Source organism: Botryllus schlosseri, unplaced genomic scaffold (genome assembly GCF_051294905.1).
Source record: "Botryllus schlosseri isolate E-star unplaced genomic scaffold, Bs_hap1 Bs17a, whole genome shotgun sequence".
Classification (NCBI taxonomy): Eukaryota; Metazoa; Chordata; class Ascidiacea; order Stolidobranchia; family Styelidae; genus Botryllus; species Botryllus schlosseri.
This window is the reverse complement of record NW_027648626.1, coordinates 986,406-1,004,282: the sequence shown is the minus strand read 5'-3', so window position 1 is coordinate 1,004,282 and position 17,877 is coordinate 986,406. Positions and strand designations below refer to the sequence as shown.

Here is a 17,877-nt window from a genome sequence, read left to right as displayed (position 1 = left end):
CTGAATCTGGAATTATTCTAATTATTTGAATGGAGAAGTGGGAGATGATTTCCTGGAGTACTGAGCTCGTACGCTCATTGCCTCAACAGGTAGAGATGATTAAAAATCAACTGAACTGAGTTTAACGGAGAGTAAATTTACCAATGAAATAATTATGCTTTCAACTCACTGTGGATATCTGTAAACCTTGATTGGCCGTATCGCATCATACGAGACATGATGTACAGAGCAGGGTTGTAACCAAGTCACGAGGTTACGAGTCACAAGTCAATCACACTTGTCATTCTCGTCGAGTCATATTCAATTCACCACCTAATCCAGTGGCGATGGGAATAGCGATGAGTGTAACTGTCGCCACCTGCACCAAATGGATTAACAATCTCCATTATGCGCTTTGTGTCTATAGGCTTTTTACGGTTCAGGACCAGGATATACGACCCACCACCCTTGCGCTGTTACAATTGCAGCCGATTCGGCCATAAGGCAAAGCATTGCCGTAGCTCAGCACGGTGCACTAAATGCGGTAACAATCATGAATACAAGAGCTGCACGAACCAAGCCAATTGTGTTAACTGTGGCCAACCACATTCAGCCGGCTACGCGGATTGTGATAGGTATCGACAGGAAACTCGAATCCACGCTATTATGACGAACTCCGATGTCAACTACTGGACTGCCAGAGGAATCGAACAAGAACAAATCGCAATCTATCGCGCATGCTCCTCGAACGATGTTTTCGCCCCTTCACCACAAAGTGCATTATAGTCGGAGACTTTAACGCCCATCATCCCTTGTGGAATAGCGACCGAATAAACAGCTGCGGTAGACATCTTTACCATGTTATTGATTCCTAGGATTTTGTGGTAATAAACACCACCAGTCCGACCAGGATTGACATTTCATCCCAATTTCCCGACAATAGTTCATTATTAGACCTGACAATATGCACCAAAGACCTGGCCCATAACGTCTCAACAGATGTTACTGACTATCTGTTAGGAAGTGATCATTACGTCGTGCTCACAGAACTCAGCGTAACGGTTGATACTTCGCAGACATACACGAAGAGTTGGTCATTTCATCGCGCGGATTAGGATAAATTCAAAAGCCTCAGTGTTAAAAAAATACCTGTAAATTTACTGCTCAAATAGCAGGCAGCAGTTTTACTGCCGTTTGTAAAGGTAAATACTGCTTCCAGTAAGTCAATTAAATTACGGCGTTATAGCTGTAAGATTTGTTACTGGTTCGCCAGTAAATTTACTGCCTATTGTAAAACTAAAAACTGCTTCCAGAAAGTCAATGAAATCACAGCTAATAGCAGTAGGATTAACACTGTTTGCTAGTAAATTTACTGCCTTTTTGTAAAGCTAATTACGGCTCCTTGACGTATTTGTAAATCTAAATACGGCTCTTTGACGTACTACGTAATCACGGCACAATCACAGTATTATTATGCCCGATTTGCTGGTATATCAACAGACAATTTCCTTGCCCCATAGACCTGGTCACGAAACCCCACACTAATCATCAATCAATGATGCAGCGTCGAAGCATTTATTGATGTATTCATGGGGCTTTTTTCAGCAACTTCGCAAACTTGATCACTTTAGGGTGAACGTCACTTTTTCTTCTTTTAGAAGACTTTGAGCCTTGCTCTGCTATCCCAGCAAAGTACCTGCAAATGAAATAGATATTACTAACAGGGACAAAGCATCAAAGAGATTGCCAGCTGAGTGTGATGGTGTATTCTGGTACGATTTAGGTCAGGGGTGGCCAACCTTTTCAGCCGAAGGGCCACATGAGATTTACAAACCATTGCGCAGGCCACTTCAATATGTATAACCTTTTATAGTAGTCGTCCAATAAAGAGCAAACCGGGTTAGGTAACGGTGAAAACAATTAGACTTATCGATCGATAACAATTTATGTTATTAAAATCCAAAGTACATAGCCACGCCAAGCGCGAAAATTGTTCAAAGTTAATGAATGAATTCGGTAAATACTAATTGCACTTTGAATATTGCGGGTCGCCTCCGTATACTGCTGGGTTCATTTGGCAAGGACTGGATTATTCGGGGCCTGAACATAGTCATAGTCATCAACATCCTGTATTTCGCAGCCAGGCTGATCAATTTTTTTGCTGGCCTTGAAAATTTATAATAAATCACCTGGGTAATTAATTTTTTGAAATGATAACTAATTATGAGAATTACCTCATGGGCCACTCAAAACCTTCTCGCGGGCCGCGGGTTGGCTAATGGCCCTCCCTGATTTACGTAGACCAGGGTTGGTCAATTTAGAAAATTACACCGAGGGCACTCACAGTCCCTCGATCGGGTTGGCCAATACGAAGCATATCTACACAAGTACTCTAGTAGTTTGTATGGGATCAGGTCATTGATTACTTCTACTCGAGTAGCAACAGAGACTGCTTCGGACAAGAATTAAAGACATAAGTTGTTGTCTTATAAAGCATATGTAGGTAGGCATAATCAAGATCAGAACGTGTTTCGGTGAGTCCAGGTGCATAGGCTATAATTGTTTTCACTTAAATTCAGTATAATCTGTTTCAATTGTGGTCTCACTCTCACTCATAGCTGACCTTTGCATGAACTCCAATGTAGCTGTTGCTTCTTCTGGGTACTCCATATTTAAAACATAGAAGCAGACGAAGAAATAAGCTAGTGCAGAGTAGAAGCATTCTGTCGAATAAATGATCGATTTTTCGGCGGTGACCAGAAACTTTTCTGGACATTGGACGGTCGAGCCTAAAAATGCACGGGTATTATAGTAAGATCTACATGATACCAATTTAGAGGTGGTTATGGTAAAGAATGCCTCCTTTATCAGAGTGTTCAAGAAGGTTTGACCGATTTAGTCGGCATTGATTACTTACGACTTGAAATTGATCCCTAAATTTTCTTCGAGTAAATCCGCATTTCTGAAGCATCGAGTCAAGTCATGACTCGAGTCATCCCAACAATGCGGTATCGTAGCATACGAAACATATTATTATTATTATTAATATGGTTAAAAGTTGTAGTGGCGCTTATCGCCCTTAAGGGTCTGGTGCACCACGGTCTGAAGTTACCTACTGGTATAAGTACCCTTGCAATGTATTTCAACCTCGTCTATATACGAATCAAATCTTAAAGGATTCTACGACATGACAGCACGAATTCAGCCACAGGGTTTAATAGCTCGGGCTGGACTAATAGGTTATAAGTCGTGAATGGGATGTCATGATTACGGCATGACTCAATGAGAAAGGACCGTTGAAAATCGTATCTTGCACAATTCAGTAGAAAATGGTCGACGGTTTCGGCGACATTACAATGGAGACATAGCGGAGTATCTGAACATCCTATTTTGAACGAATGGGCGTTAAGCCTACAATGGCCGGAGCGCATACGGAACATGATAACTTCGAATTGCCGACATGCATGCATTGACGGGAATTTATTTGAAATGCAACTGTGGAAACGCTTATAATGCATCCCTTTATCTTCACATGCGTACAGTTCCTGCCAGAGAGTTCGCGAATATTGGCGGACAAGTGACTTAGCTTCTCCGATGATCACCTCAGGGACCTGACGATTCTGGCCAGACAAAGCATATAGTACAAAGGCTACCATTTTATGATTTGAGGAATGTTGGACAAGAAGGCACGCAAGGGAAATTAACACACAAATCCTGGTATAGGCGTATTACTACGTATAAAAACAAGGCTTTTTTCTTACCATTCGCCTGAATATTTGCGAGATTGGCTCATCAAAGTATGAACATAGTAACTCGAGCATGCCAATAGAAGCCGTATATGATTGCGATTGAATAATTTCGCATATTGTCGAAACTCTTTCCATTGTGGTGACAACCTTCACCGACTTGACATTTTTCAGCGCCCTGCAAAGAGAATTACTACCATTTTATAAAAGATAACAGAGAAGATAGCTGTCTGCAAACATTTACAACTAAATATTGAAATGCAACGAATTTTGTGGAGCTTTTCTCGGCAACAGACAATATAATCACGACCGAGACATGTAGTGACTAAGCATTATCCACATTAAAATATAGGACATTCTTATCAGGTGTCATATAGGACATTCGATCTACATCAAAACTACCGGCTATGATAATGTCTGTGGATCGAAGGCTTACTCCCCGATGTTTGTATACCAACACATTACATGCCATGTCACACACCTCCATTTGCGCGTATACTGGTGCGGGCAAACAAGCGCGACGTATGTCTGGATGGTATTTTTTAGTGGAAACACAGGGTGTAACATGTTTACTTTGAATATTGTCCATTGGTTTATCGATTCACAGTTGATATCCGGATCCGGTTACATACTTTATCAGGGTTTCCGATTTCAAACTGAATGTCGAGACATACATTGACCAATAAAGACACAATATAGTAAACATGTGGGAGAAAACTCGACCTGGAGTTGTTATCGCGATGGGTGACATAAATCCAACCGTTTTCCGAACACCGTTATCCACATACCAACCATCGTCGAGGAGGTGTTTTATTCAGACATTTTGACTCTGGAAAATCCAAAGCACGAACCCGGACATCACAGAACTATCGAAGCCTATTGTCCAATTTTCCAAAGCGTGCATTTCGGTGTACAAGAGCATATTGTATGTGGTTAACCGATGATATTGATGTGATACGACCGATGGGTATACTCTGAAACCGGTAGTCTGTGTATATTTCCGTCACTGTTCGTTGTAACAATATACAAAAATATCAAATTGGCCGGTGTGTTTGTCAGATTTCAAAATGGTATTGTTACCCAGGGAAAAAATGTATTTCCAAGTGAAAACGGTATTGGTACTCAGTTAAATGATAGTTTCCAGACGAAAAGGGATTGTTACCCAGGAGAAAATGATTAGTTACTCTAGGTAAAAGTATTTTTCCAAGTGAAAATGCATTGTTACACTGGGTAAACGCCAGATCTCCAAAGGAAAATGATATTTTTACTCAGGTAAACGACGGACCACCAAGTGAAAATGGCTTGTTGCTCAGCGAAAAAGGTTTGTTACCCGGGGAAAAAGGTTTGTTGCCCAGAGAAAAAATATATTTCCAAGTGAAAAAGGTTTGTTAACCAGAGAAAAAAATATATTTCCAAGTGAAAAAGGTTTGTTAACCAGAGAAAAAATATATTTCCAAGTGAAAAAGGTTTGTTACCCAGAGAAAAAATATATTTCCAAGTGAAAAAAGGTTTGTTAGCCAAGGAAAAAATATATTTACAAGTGAAAATGGTTTCTTACTCTGGGTAAACGTCAGATCTCCAAAGGAAAATAATATGTTTAGTCAGGTAAACGATGGACTGACAAGTGAAAGTGGTAATTTTACATAGGTAAACGCCGTGGGTTCAGTGTCGTTGGTCTTGTTAAACGTTATCGCTTGACGTTGGTATACTATTACGAGTGTGAAAAGGATTTGCACGTCTTGTGCAGAGTATCGCGACAGTGAACATATTTTTGGTGTAACGAAACAAGATCGTTGTTTACATGTTAATGCATTTCGATTACCGAGTAGCTGCACAACAGAGAGGAGTCTACAGTTAGTTCGTGCTGTATGTCCGACGAAAACCACAACGAAGACCACTTATGAATCGATTCGAAACATTTCAACCCTTCTTACATTTAGTCAATTCGAGTCAATTGTAATACGGATCCTCCAAGTATGACACACACACCTACACACTAATATCGTAAACACTCAACTTGATGACATTGATATAGTGTTAATAAAAACAATTATAAAATATTTGTAAAACTAAATCGGAACTCATGTCGTAGCAGGTTTCTTGAACTCGTGCTTGATGAAAACGATTGGTGACAAGTATGCGTTTGTGTTTGAGTGAAAAATAATTATTTAGAGTAGTGACATTTTGTGACCTACGAATGCAAATCGATCATGATATTACAATATACGCTTTCGTCAACATAACGACTTGGCGCAGGAGAAACACTTTCATGTTTTTTCAATAACTGGATTCTCGAGACTTGTTACTTGTATCATGTACCTGGTGACTATAACGGCCATTTTGTATGATAGTACGTTTAGCTGTTTTGTTGTTAGGACAATCACTTGATGACCCAGCACTTTTTGTTAGCAAAGTAGATTGATTTGTGTGTAAGATGTAAGCACCGTAACTAGAAAACATATGTACTCTGTTGTTGGAGTAGCTGATTTATTGCTATGACATGGACATATCCTGAAACCTTGGTTGGTTTGTTGTCTTACGAAAGATGAGGTGACCTCGGTGTCGTAAATTGTGTTAACTAAACCCGGATGGATACCACAATTGTGCTGGACTTACACATGGTATTCGCATACTGTATACATACAAACTTTTGTGTAAACAACTCTGATGTTTCTGTTAGTACTAGTTCTGTGTTGAACTATTTGATTATTAAGATACATGAACACCCATTCAGACAATGAAGTTCTTGTGGTATCGAAACATTTTGAAAGCGCCACCAATCCTTGTATAGGTTTGTAGCATGGGGATATTTTCGTGTAACATGAATATATTTCATATGGCTTTGGTAAGAAATGAGTTATGCAGGATAATCATACACAACCTACAAAAGTAAAACTTGTTGCGTTTGCTTGTATACTTTGTATCGATGTCTTTGTGATGTTGAAAGACGGTTGTGTTTACATTTGCATTAAGCGGAGTAACTCAAGTAATAAATTTTACTCGTTTGAAAATACCGAATAATGGATAACAGTATCAATATGAGCGGTAATTATTTTTCGTGATATACAACCAACCTTCCAAGCATAACTTGTCAAAAATTTATCATGTCATAGTCGGCTGTTACGAATTCGACACAAATGTACTTCGATTATTACGATGATGGAAATTACGTTCAAGGGGGTATTTCGAAGTAGTATATTCAGCAATTACCAAATAACAAAAAATATCAAACTGTGCATACAACTCGGTTAGGTAAACGATACAGTTACAAGTCGGATGTAAGCTTGATTTACAGATTACAGTCTGCTGATGTAAAGCTCGACCACTCCAGTGTGTTTATTGCAAAGTATTTGACACAAACAAAATATTGAACGAAGGTCCACCACTTGGCTTCATTACAAGGTGAGTGAAAATTGTTTTCTGTTGGTCAGGTATGATTTGCATTTAGAAAAACGATCTACACCGATTAAGCGACACTGTTTAATATCCAACGAGTGAGTGAAATTTCTTAGGGTTTTGATTTACCGAGTTAATTATCAGCGATGGTCAGGTATGATTTGTATTTAGAAAAAGCGACCCACGCCGATTAGGCGACACTGTTTAATATCCAATGAGTGAGTGAAATTTCTTAGGGGTTTGATTAATCGAGTTAACTACCAGCGATTCAATCACATCCAAGTAACGTATTTTAGTGGCCGAGTATTGTGACGAATGACAATGGGAAAATTTCCAATTTCTCTGATCGTGTGCGTTACACAATTAGTTCTAGTACGCATTCAGTGAACATCATACAAATTGACAACAACTTTCCTTAGTTTGGTTACATGATGACAATTATTCTGGAGGTTCAAATCGATATCGCTACTATGAACAGCAATACAAACACATTTTTGTAGATTTCAGTGTAGCACATACTTCGATATTATTGTTATGGGTTTTGTATTAATCAAGACCGGTTGAATAGAATCCGTCCAGTAAAGATACCTCTATTTACTTTTTGATGATCAAAGTCTTAGAGTGTGACCTCGTAATGTTTTTAAATTTCGCACATTTTCGACAGAGAGCGTGAACAGAGTTTAACACGGATTAAATTACTCCTCCCAGAGCCGAAGTGATATTTTCGTACTGCGTAATGTGCGTATGTTTCAATTCTCACCGCAGATCCCGACAATACAGTATTGCACCGGTTGTTAATCAGCAAACGAAATTGTTGTTTCATCTTTAGTCTTGGGTACTGGAAACAATTACATTTGTAAAATATTTTCTGATATCCGTAATACCCAGAGTGATTTGTACCAAGGTTGAATAATTTTCCAATCGAGAACATTTTAGACACACATAGTTTACAACTCAATATGTTAATAACAATGGTACTGAAAAGTTTGTTGCTGTCATAACATTTACCACAACGCCGGGTCTAATTAACGCAAATAATTTAATAATGAAGTCATGATCAACTATTACAAAATCTCATATGTCAAATCAATGTGTCAATCCTTATGTTTACAGCATGATAACTTTGAATATAACACCAGCGTTCGATTGTAAGAAATGAAGTCGCAACTACGTTGATCAGACTTTCAAATCTCGTATACTCAAACATATTATGTTATTCTCAAGTCACCTACACCGAGTAGTAATTACTTTTGTCTTACAAAATATATCGAGTAATAATTACTTTGTCTTGCAGAATATACCGCGTAGTAATTCCTCTATCTTACAGAATAGTAACGACTTTTAAAGTTGAATAAAAAAAGATGCGTCGTAGGGATATGAGTAAAACCGAACTTGTTATGGATTTTAGGTTTTAGTGATTGTATGGACTCGTGTATGCTTGGCTGTTTTTCATACTGATACTGTTTGATTTGGTCGGGTAACGGATTTACTTGACAATGTTTTTGTGGTTGACTCTTTGAATATCGTAAGATGGTAAGATGTCGAGATGTAATACTATTTCTGTACACTCAATTACAACAAAACATACCCAGCATTCAAATAATCCGTAAGCTACAAGTGGATTTAAAACTTGATGCTGTTTTGTGGTTAACTCAAGTCAGTGGTCATGTTTGTGTTGATTTCAGGGATGATCATGACGAGTTGGCTGGGTAAATTAGGTAATGTGGTAGTAACTATGACCGTACAGAGTTGCTGACATTCCAATATCTTTTACGCTGTAATATACGGATTCACTTGCGATTATTTAATTCTCAGTTATTGTTCAGACATTCAAATCTCGTATACTCAAAATGTAATAGGTTATGTCAAGTCGTATATGTACCGAGTAGTAATTACTTTGTGTTATAGATTAGTAACGACTTTTACAGTCGAATAAAAATTATCGGTCATATGAATACATTCAGGATGAATTAATTCAAGTTTGCGAGTTGCAGTGATATAATCAAGTAAGTGAAAACTAGATTTTTAACAATTGTTAATGTTGTGAATAATTCTTTTGAGTGTGGTAAGATGTTAAAATTTCTCTTTGACAAACGGAAAGCGGGATCGCAAATAGAGTTGCAATGTTTCATTACTTGTTTCAAATCAATGTACGTATAATATCGAAACGGGACTGTGGGAAAGTTGGTAGTCATGTTTGTCAATCCTATTTCAATTCACACTACGCCAAAGTCAAAATATTCGGTTTTTGGATTATCTCAATTTACCTATAGAACATCTCGCGAATGGATTCCGACACCGTACTATAACTAGATCGCTATGTCTGATGCATTATCGTGTCAGCGACGTAGGATTTTTACAATTATTTCACACCTTTTTGAATAAGCGTCAACTTCACAGAGGATTAGGGTTGGATCAGAAATAAGTGAGAATTTGTCGGTATTAGAATCACCGTCTGCGACGGTTCTGTTATTCGTTACATATTAAATCTTACCAGTGAAATCTAGATCTGCGACAAACTAATTACCAAAATAATACCTCGTGAGCGATCGGCATGCCTGTAACATCAAGTCGCGTATGTCCGAGACATTATCTTGTCAGCAATCGCGGGGTTTGCAACCTATTTCACACCTATTTGAAGTGTTAGTTTGTGAACGCGGCTATTGTTGATATTCGTATCGCCGTCTACGCCGGCACTGTGGTAATCTAATTGCCCAAACATTACTATGCGACTGATTCCTAGATTTAGCAAACTATTTCACACCCTTTTTGGTGAAAGTACGACATGCCGCCTGCAGTCTATAAACGAAAGTACGAATCATCGCCGCGCCCATAAGAATAACGACTATTCTGTAGGTGCGAAACAGCGGGATACAAGGCGCGAATAACCCGATCTGAAAGTACTATTCAGCTAGCGATCAATAGCGAGGAAAGACTTAGAACACGATCGGTCATTTGTCACGACTAAACTACATCATATATAATAATTTACGATATACACATTAACAAAGGTTCATTCACATGACTATTCATCTGGTACATATTCAACACCGTGCCGCCGCGCCTATACCCACAACGTTAGTCAAATCATCTCTACCTGAAAAGGGTTACCGTGCGACCACAAGACACAAATAGCCGCATGCCACCACCGCCATAAGACAAAAGAGCCGCATGCCACCCCGGGTTTCCCAGCCGCTTGCGACCCCCGCCATAAGAAATAAGAGCCGCATGCCACCACACCCATAAGACGCAATAGCCGCATGCGACCGCACCCATAAGAAATAAGAGCCGCAAGCCACCACGAGTTTTCCAGCCGCATGCGACCCCCGCCATAAGAGCCCCATAGCCGCTCACGAGCGATCATAACTACTACTGATGTATTTTAATAAAGGTCGACCGCGAAGCACGCAGCAGATGTTTACCAATGGCGGAATGTGTGGCCTTTAATCGCTCAGCCCCAAGCTTGAGCGAATGAGTCAAGGGTGAGTTTTTAGATTTCGCTTCGTTTCAACTTGAAGTAGTTTTGATATGTCTTGGAGATTGTTACTTGTACTGGAGTAGGAATTTGTTTTCGGGCAAATATTTTTGATTCGACATTGTGCTTACAGCTTTGCGCTATTTACTGTCAAGAAATTTTTGATTCACCACTAAAAATAAGTGTCATTTGTAGATTGCAAGTCACACAAGAGCAGAAGTAGTCGACTGTGCTACTCTAGTCCTGCAAAAGTAAAGGTAAACCGCAAACTTCTACTCAATTCCAACCAGAAGCAGCCATTTTCCAAATCATATCTGAACTACTATGAGCAGAAGTAGTAAGTGAGAGTCCTCAATGGCACTCAAGTTATTTCAAGAAGTACGAACCACTTACCAGGTACTTTTCAGTCCAAGGTTGTTGCCAAGAGTACCAAGAGACAGCGTTGTGAGTCACAAGTCAACTATAGTTTTGAATCCAGTCAAGTCCGAGTCATAGTGTTTACTGTTAAGTATCGATTTCAAGTCAGGTTTAACTCATTTTTCTCATTCTAAACATGTCTCTTCAAACAGACAAAGACAGTTTCAGCGCTTATTTTTCAATTATCGGTCCTGAGATATACGAGACTCGAATATGTCCGATAGAACGGGTGGGTCCGAGACGTGCTTAATGCCTCGAGTACAATGACTCGCGTCCTTACAATCCTGTTTAGGACCTACAGTTTACTACTTTCACTCCAAGTAGTTTAGGCAGATCCTGAATATCACTACCTCTACCTGTAGTTGATCAGACATTTTCGACACTACTCCACCCGAGCAGGACAGCTGACTACTTCAAAGACCATCTCTGCTCACACGATACTGGACACAGTTTCAAAATATGCACAAAACTGATTTCTCTACAACGGTCAACGAACGAATATACCGAGCGAAGTTTACTGGAGTGTACTGACGTAGGACATACCTTTTCATTTCTGTCCGCGGTAGACGCGATCAATTTCCATAAGGAAGGAGGCCGGTCCATGACCACCGCGCTCACCGCCTCATAGTCGACCCCGAACACGAATGTCTTATCAAAGTCGCGTTTTCCCGTCGCGTAGCTCCGCAATATATTTCTAGACAGAAACGCATCGTGATGTCACACAATAAATACACGACAATCGAGGCCGGATATTCTTTCATACTTTTCCATTTTGTAGTTACATAAGTTTCGTTTCATAATTATTTATTAAATAGCTGTTTTGTTGTTACACATTCCTTTTTAACTCATCCCATCTCCAATCCTAAAATACACACAATAATTTTCTGTACGGTGGGGCACAACACCGTCATTGCGCATGACTCGAACCAAGTCATATGACTCAAGACCCAGACCGACATTTCCTTGTAATTTCGAAGAATAGTGAAGTAACCACACTAGCGGGATGCCGTCTATTGGTATTGGTACTTGAAAATGCGACCAGAAACTGCAAAAAGTGAGGAAAATTAGTCTATTATAAATGCGAACCATTCGATATCACCAAGCGAAGTTATAAAAAGTGGGTTTAACAAAACTTTGACTGAAAACTGAGCAGTCAACACAATGACTTGGAGTCATAATAGCAGGACTCGAACTCGACCCTCTGCTCGCTGACTCGGACTTGACTCGTGGTGAATTGAAAATGACTCGACTTGACTCGAGTCCAAACTATAAAAGTGAGATTGACTTGTGACTCGGAGCCTTGTGACTTGGTTACAACCCTGGTTCTGATATACGACTATACGAGACTGGTGAATAAGTCGTATAGAATGTGTCACGTCGTGTGGTTTTCTGAGTCATGCGCAATGACCGAGTGCAAGTCGAGTCAATTTTCAAAAACGGAAAATAAAATCAGTCAAGTTGAGTCAATCAAAAATTGTGACTCTAGTCATTACAAGCGTGGGAGTCTCGTTCAAAAATACTCCGGTTTATTTCAATATCAATATAGCTTTCAAAATTACGTTCACGAGAAACGTTTATCAAGTTGAAGAACTTCTCGCGTGCCCCTTATCAAGAGTTAGCGGAACGATACATGTAGAATTATGCTGCAACAATGTCGGTCAGGACCAGGGTTGTAACCAAGTCACAAGGCTCCGGGTCACAAGTCAATCTTACTATTATAGTTTTGACTCGAGTCAAGTCGAGTCATTTTCAATTCACCTCCGAGTCAAGTCCGAGTCCAAGTCATGGAGTAGAGTGCCGAGTCCAAGTCATAGCGTTTTGACGGCGGGTTTAGCTTATGACCTTCCGGAAAGTAACGACACCCGCATTCACATATCGTAAGTCATAGGTCAAAGTACTATGCGTAGGTGTCCGATCTACGACCTTTTAAACACGATTTTTTCCAGTGAATTAGTGTATGTTGGATGTTGGAGCTTATAAGTTATTGTCGTGTTAATCTCGAATGCGGAAACCGCGATAAACTCGGATTATTCAACAAAACACGCATTCCTCTTCTTCTTCTGATTATAGATGTTTCTGGTGTAAACTGCGCACGATCCTTCGGACTTGATCGATTATCGTAGAACTTGACTAATAATCCTTTATCTCGTGATTCAGGTGAGAGGTATTTTTCCGGGAATATTAGATTGAAATTTTATTTGATATTCCATGCATCATTACTACATTTTTTTTATCAACGGAAATGTGTTTGTAAATGAACGGATCCTTATACTCATTGTGCACGAACTATGTAGGCGTGAAATGTCAAAGTAGTCCCTTGTGTTTCTTAACCTTTTTATGATCTCGGCCCACTTCCCGTTTTGAAAATATTGAGTGGCGTGATACTACATTGTCAATAAACTAGGCTGATTTGATATAAAGAACCTATCGGACCCAGAAAAAGCCCAATGTATTTGTATCCAACGTGGATTGACAAAGTGTCCAACAGGTTTGAAAAGCAAATCAAATCATCAATGAGTCATTGTTTTTACATGTAAAACCCAGGGTAGGCTAATCTTTATGAAAACTATTCCTGATGCCGGCAACGTAAAAAAATATGCCTGCGACAAATAAAAGCTGTTTAATTCATCAATATATGTGCCGATGTGATAGTCCCTCGGTAAATTAGAAAGAGAAACCATGATTATCTGCAACTCCATCGTCGTAGTCTGTTAACACACTGGATCAGTGGCCCCTTCTCAAAAATATCATATAGGTCTGGCGCTCTCACATATTTTAAGGACTGTAGTGAAAGACAATGGGTAAGAGGTCGAAGGACGGTCGGTCTTGTCGGGTTGGAACTTTACTATTCGATATATTTCGCGCTTGGATCGCGCCCAAGGGCCACCCGACTAAATAACGATATAATACTCGTATGTGCTATATTCGAGATCCAATCAAGGTTGTTATCGCAACCATTTTGTACGGGCCCATACCATATGGTTCGACCCCGATGCAGGGGAGATGTGGTACCGATGGATCACTGGGACCGAAAATACTTGAAAAATTATCCATGATAATTCCATGATTACACTCCGTGAATTTGTCTACAGGTACATGCTGACAAGATCTTTCCTCACATGCCAAAAAATTCGACCTGCATGAGTTATGGAGTCTGTGACGAATGATTTAAGTTTTAGGGGGTGTAAAGTAAATTTTGATCGACATTTGCATTTTTCTATATCACCTTTCAGACTAACAAACCCGCCATAATTTTTGATGTGAAGTATAGGGCTTGTATCAGGGTATATAATGGCACATATTTTTTGAATCAATACCATCCTCGAGTGGACTATTTTCAAGTCAATTACAATATTTATGGGGTGGGGGACCTATGGTACCTTAGCCAAATCAAGCAAAATAGATGGACCAACTAATCACTTAACAACAGAATTTCGCCTACATATATATAGGCTGTAAATCATAGTTACCGGTGGTGTTTTATCGCTATAACGAGGTATTTGAAAGTTAAAATGTCGATTTGCGGGTAATATGTAGGCCTATGTGGCAGTAATTTTGTAAGTTTAGGCGTAAATCAAATCATGATTTTATGCCAACATTTGAGTTGATATAATCTATTTTATTCTTGAACGTCGCGACGAAACATTCTTCATTGGCTTGCAGTAGCTTAGCTTATAGAACACAACAAAAAAAGTTAATAAATTTGAGTTTTTGAGCGTATGTCCCATAGGTCCCTTGGTCGTGAGCCTTTGGTCCCACCGGGTGGGGACCGATAACACGTTCGAGCAACACATTTTAAACGTTTATAGATATTTTTTGAAAAGGCGGATATTCATGTAAATGTCCACGATAGGTAGAGCTTGTATCGAAGTGTTGAGACAGCAAAAGATCTGCTATTCTCGGCTGAAGATTTGAGGGCCAGAGATCCTTTTGCAATTTTTGATCCATCGGCACCACATCTCCCCTACACATCTCGAATTCACCTCAGCGATTGGCAATATGGGGAAGTTAAATGCATTGGGTTTTGTCCGACCAGTAAATCAACCTGGATTGTGGTAGAGATATTTGCCCGCATTGGATTCAGTAGGCTACAGCAACCAGTTATAAACTTTAACATTAAGTATTCCAAACCAACCAACCAACCCGTATTTTATAACGTTCATGTGAGGTTGTGGGTCACACACAACACTAAACAGTATCATCCTTTATGTTACGATGAAGAAATATTATTGACGATTTCATTTCGTTTGTCTGACATACAAGTATACCTATGGTTAATCATTCGGCCAAAAAGATTCAAAGCATCTTACAAAGGGCTCTCCCTCTCAAAAGTGTTACAATGCATCTCTCTTCGATTTCGACACAGGATACAATACCTAGTTCGAAATATTTTGCGGAAAATAACCCGAGCCAGTGGGACGAGAGTGTTTTAATGGGAAATTGGCGAACTAAAAGCACGCGTATTTCATTTTACAGGAATTACAATAAACCACTGCATTCATGGAAACATGCTGCAAACACCGTCGGTATTTATTTCGTGCATAGCGCGACGAAAATTCGAGATTTGACAGATTGTCAGTTTGCAATGATTCGCCTTATTACATCTTTATTTTTCAATACTTCGAAATACGCAGTCGCCGGGTATTCCTTAAGATGCTGCACTGTGGGACATAATACCCGTGATAATACTTATTTGCGGCCAGTCGACGTATGATTCGAGACTGAACAACGATGACTATATTTTTACTATATTTTATTATTTCCTCGGGACCATCACGATGTATATAGTTCCTTTCGTGCATTTTCACGTGTATTTCAAGTTGTATCGGAGATTTTCCCGATGAGCGGCATGAGGGAATAGATCTACAAATTAACTACTTGATTTGATCAGATAGAGTATCGCCAATGAATCGTTAATTCATATATATTGTAGTCATAGAATCAAGTATATTGGTTCGACAAGACCAACATAACAAATGTCGGTAATTCTGTAGGCCTACCCGTGCTTCATTGGTCAACACCAGCTATTTTTAGGCAGACAAAGTAAGTGTGGTTTTGAGGGTTCTAATCTGAAGGGCACTGACTCCGAATATGACCTTTGTTATTTTTCAAATTGGCTCTTATTTTGGAGATAACCCATGGTGCTATTTTGACCAAATCTCCAAATTTCGCTTTAATGGCTAGATAGAAAATCTGCTCCGTCGTGCTATAAAGTTTAGAAATTCAATCTACTTGTTATTATTACACACAGGAGACTCTTTTAAATCAAAATATAGCAACAGCACTATATTTAGGGGTACTGGATATATCATAGTTTTAGACTTTCACGGATACCATAAACTCCAGTCATGTATATCTATAAGTATTTACCTGGATACTCAAATAACGTGGTATTAATTCAATCCGTTTTACGTCAAATACTAGGGCTGGGCACAATGATTCTAGCACTCGAATCTGAATCGAGTAATTATTTTAATGATTCGAGTCGAGTAGCAAAGACGATATTTTCGAGTACTGAAATTATATACGCTCCTCGCTACTGAAAGTTATTTTACTAACGAGAATTATGGTTTAGATCAGAGGTCTCAAACTCAAATGTGGTCGCGGGCCAATTTCTAGTTTTTGATGGCGCCGTGGGCCGCAGCAACAATAATAGGGGTTTTCAATGTATTTCCAAGTATAGGTCTTATTTTATACGGGACCTTGCAGACTGGCATACAACACGCAAAGCGAAATGTGATTTACTATTGTGAATTCACGCCTGGTACAAAAATATCACATTATCAAATGTTTGAATAAAATTGTTGTTGTACTTGGCATAGTCTGTCAAAATATGTAGTTATGGACACCATGCGAGAGTATAAATACATCTCATGATATCGTAAAAGCTGTCGCGTTATCATTTGGCAGCTAGCGGAAATTTGACGTGCCGCAATTATTGGTAGATGATGTAAAAGTTTAACAAATATTGATCTGATCGAAGCATTAGAGCAATACATCCTAATCTGGGTTGCGGGCATACTCCTGATAACTTGGCTATTGGTCATGCCTTTACCAAAGTAAAATTAAATCAGCGTTAGATTTACAGATCAATGACAACTGCCGACTGATTAATGTGCCATAGCAATATAAATTTCTAGTCTCTGACGAATCCATTGGTGTTACAGCAATGGAGCGTAACACTGCTACTTGAAACTCGTCACCTTCAATAGGCAATATTACCATGGTTAAAGAGAACCAATATTACGCAGGAAATAACTAACTTCACATTAAGAGGGGGGACAGAATGTCAATGGTTGCCATACCGGCCTACTTGGATAGCTAAATACGCTCCGCAACGCAAGCTACGGCCTTTTGATATATTACTATTTCAGTTTGTTCAGTTCATTTACTATAACATTTTGGTAGTTTGTTGCGTCTGTGATTGTACCAAGTCACGGCTTTCCGAGTCACATGTCCTTCTCTGATTGTAACGTTTCACCCGACTCAACTCGAGTCATCCTTATTTTTTCTCCCATTCAGTACGCGTTCGAGTAATTCTACAAAACGTCGCGCCCAAGTACAAATCACAATTTCCAGTCACGAATTATCAACGAGTCAAGTCCTATCATCATAAACAAGCAATGTGACGTATAAAGCTGATCTTCCACCGCATGGTAACTTTTGAAAGTGATGCAATGGTGAAGTTTGATGAGTAATAGTTTCAGGATTTCGGAGTAGTTTTAGAGTGAATTTCAAGTTCTCAAATCTAAAAAAAGATATGTTGCAGTTAAATATTGTCGAATACCGAAAAATCCAAACTGCCGACGCGGGCCGTAAAAAATGATCTGGCGGGCCGCATGCGGCCCGTGGGTCGCGTGTTTG

At 39.3% G+C, this 17,877-nt stretch overlaps 2 long non-coding RNA genes across 2 annotated transcripts in view; one reads left to right on the top strand and one right to left on the bottom strand.

Annotated features, from left to right (window-relative positions):
• LOC145459648 (uncharacterized) overlaps nucleotides 1-17,877 on the top strand; it is a 333,482-nt gene that overhangs the window by 217,084 nt on the left and 98,521 nt on the right. The window lies entirely within an intron of this gene.
• On the bottom strand, nucleotides 1,605-2,683 carry LOC145459594 (uncharacterized). The gene is made up of 2 exons (XR_013921471.1): nucleotides 2,603-2,683; nucleotides 1,605-1,675 (listed from the first exon to the last, which is right to left on the bottom strand). It is a non-coding gene; the product is annotated as an uncharacterized LOC145459594 (long non-coding RNA).